A 3302-nucleotide genomic window follows, 5' to 3' on the forward strand; every position below is an offset into this window, starting at 1 on the left:
CCCTGACCCACAGACCCCTCCCTGATCCACAGACCCCTCCCTGACCCAAAGACCCCTCCCTGACCCACAGACCCCTCCCTGACCCACAGACCCCTGCGCATGTATCCAAAGCTTATGCTGTCCTGCTGTTCTTGTTGGGGAGGGGTCTGTGGGTCAGGTAAGGGTCTGTGGGTCCGGGAGGGGTCTGTGGATCAGGGAGGGGTCTTTGGGTCAGGGAGGGGTCTGTGGGTCAGGGAGGGGTCTGTGGGTCAGGGAGGGGTGATACGCAGTTGATCAAGTCTTGCTAATAAAATGTCCAGTGAGGGATGTATTTGAATAAGAACAAGTCTGATTGTTTTAGGTTTGGTCTAAATTGGTACAAACATCTGATATTGTTTTCTTTTCTCATCTGTGTGTTTGTTTGTTTGTTTGTTTGTTTGTTTGTTTGTTTGTTTGTTTGTTTGTTTGTTTGTTTGTTTCCTTACAGGAACTGGCTGGATACACCGGAGGAGATGCCAGTTTTTTAAAAGAAGATTTTCAGCTACAGCTTAACGGCTCTTCTGGGACTCTGTATGTCAGCAATAAGTTTTATAATGCTAATAATGTTTGGAACTAACAGGAAGGACTTAATATTAGCTACTGTTATTGTTGTTACTTTAATGTGCACTTTCACAGTCAAACTTAACCACTAGGGGTCAACAAAGGTTCAATAATCAGTTTTAAAGTTTTTTTTTTGTTTGTTTGTTTTTTGCATTTGTTTCTTCCCTGAACGCAACTCTTTTGGTAAAAAAGCAGAATATTTTTATGATCTCACAGGTCTCGTCTGCATCTCTGTGGGGCGGCTTGCTTTATCCCGTCGGAGGGCATGTGTTGTACGTTTTTGTGGGGTGGGGGAAACCGGAGTACCCGGAGAAAACCCACGCAAGCACAAGGAGAACATGCAAACTGCCAAAGCCAGTAAAATTACTACAAAAAGAGCCTGAAACAAGTTACACAAGTGTGTAACTTGAGTAATTTACAAATTTATATTTACCGTTTTTTTTTTAGGTTGCCTTCAGGCCCAGGCCGCCCTGGGCCTGAAGGCAACCTATTGTACATGTTTTGGGGGGTGGGGAAACCGGAGTACCCGGAGAAAACCCACACAAGCACAAGGAGAACATGTAAACTCCGCACAGAAAGGCCACTGGTAAATAAAAATAAATAAATAAACAAACTCTGGCTCCTTTTATATTATGAATTTAGCATGTAGTAACAATGACGCGATTTTTCAAGATTTTGTTGCAGGGCCTGATGTTTGTGTTGATGTCTAGTAGTTTCTAGCAGAATTTTCCATTCTTCGTCTAACGAAGAATGGGAGATGCTGATTGCTGCTTTAATTTTTTCTATAGAATGTTGTATTGTACTGAAATGTAAATTCATTTCTTTTTGAAGCTCTTCATCGTATTTTTCTAGTTGTCTTTTGAACTCACCAATGTCGGTTTTATTTTGTGACTGTGGCTCATTGTGTGTAAAACGTGTTTTTTCCAGACATTTCCTTGGAGATTTGACTCTGTCTCTGTTATTGTTTGATGAAGGGAGTCGAAGTGTCTCAGCAGAATCCTGCTCTGAACCAGACTGGGTCTGTTCCTGAAGTTTCTGTTTATACAGTGCCACCTGTACGTTGTAAATACTAACTTTGGTTTTACATTTAGAATATAGTTTGTCGTATAAACTATTAAATTCTTTGACCTGTTCCTTCACATTTGGCACAGTTTCATTAATTGTTTCAGGTTGTGACTTTGACTGGTCGAGTAAACGATGGCGTTTCTTCGTGTCCTGGGATGGTTTTTGAAGGTCGGCCATCGATTTCTGCAGGCGATTGTTCTCTGACACTACGTTTTTAATTGTTTTCTCTTTGTTTTCCATTTCGTCTGAATAAAACGCAATCTGTTCTTTAAGTTGGTGATTCTGCTTTTCTAGCTGTTGGTTGTGCTGAAGGCTAATTAGATATTTTGTTTTCAGCTCATCATACAAAGTCCTACTGACCTTTCCATCTTGACTGTCCTCATCTGAGCTCATTTCTTCAATGACCAGATCCTCCTGCTGAGCTGTGTTTTTGGAGGGTTTAGACAAAAGCTTTCGCAGTCGTTTAAAAATACTTGGCTTTGGTTCAGCCTTGACCTCTTTGGTTTTATTTTTGACCTGCAGCTTTAATTCTGCTTGAGACCCTTCTGAGTTTGACTGWGTGCTTTGAACAGAGTCTTCCTGTTTCTGTCGTTCAATAAAGAAATTTTTAAATTCATCAACACGCGCTTTAAACCTTTTGAATTTGGATTCATTCTCTTTTGCTCTCTGAAGCAACAAGTCTCTTTGTTGCTTAGCTAAATGTTCCCGTCTCAACACCGTGACATACAGAGGCTCCGGACGCTTTAGATGTTTACGGATCATGATATGCCTCTGGTGATAAAATTCCTCCATCTGTTTCTCGAAATCATTGGAGGTCACAGCAGTAAAGCTGTTTGGAACTGCCATTTTTTAAACTTTCCAACAATAAACGAATAAACGAATAAAGTCTTCTGACAAGTCAACGCTCAGAGCTGTGTCTGTCTGGTTGAAAATGTCAAGAATGAATATAGTTCACAGAATATATAAGCTGTGGTCACGCATGACGTCACGCATATCATTTGCATACATTATCTGCCGGGGGCAGATAGTGTCGGCATGACGTCACAAATGACGTCACGCATATCATTAGCATGCATTATCTGCCGAGCTCGCGGGTGGCGATAGAGAGAACCAGTGTTGTGGCGTGTGAAGTTGCTGCAGCAGGTAACTAAGGATGTTGATAGATAAAGAAAGTAGGTGTGGGTAGACTCCATGGAAGGAGTCTTCACCTCGGGACTGATCCACCCAGAGGGGAGCGTCGGATGTTGGAGCTGGGATTTCGTTTCATTACGTTTGTTTGGAAGAAACCGACGGCTGAACGCTAATTGTTGGATTGTACACCGGAAACGTCACACCCCTGCCACTGTGTTTCACCATTTTTTGGAGAGAACGGAGGATCACGTTTTTTTTTTTTTAAGAAAAAAAAACAAAAAAAAAACAAATCTTGAACAGACCACCTGACGGAGTTAGGAGGACGCTTTGAGCTGACCACCAGGACCCTGACCCACGGAGCTGAAGCTACAGGTAGGTCCTCACCTCACTGTGTGACCCGTCAGGTGCCAGGTTTTGTTTTTATTTATTTATTTGTTTGTTTGTTACCACCCTACGCTCATTTAAGTGGAGAGAACGAGCCTAGAGAGTAAGGGGCGCGTAACAGGATATGTGTGTGTATATATATA

This window comes from Austrofundulus limnaeus, unplaced genomic scaffold, assembly GCF_001266775.1.
Source record: "Austrofundulus limnaeus strain Quisiro unplaced genomic scaffold, Austrofundulus_limnaeus-1.0 Scaffold264, whole genome shotgun sequence".
NCBI classification, from domain to species: domain Eukaryota; kingdom Metazoa; phylum Chordata; class Actinopteri; order Cyprinodontiformes; family Rivulidae; genus Austrofundulus; species Austrofundulus limnaeus.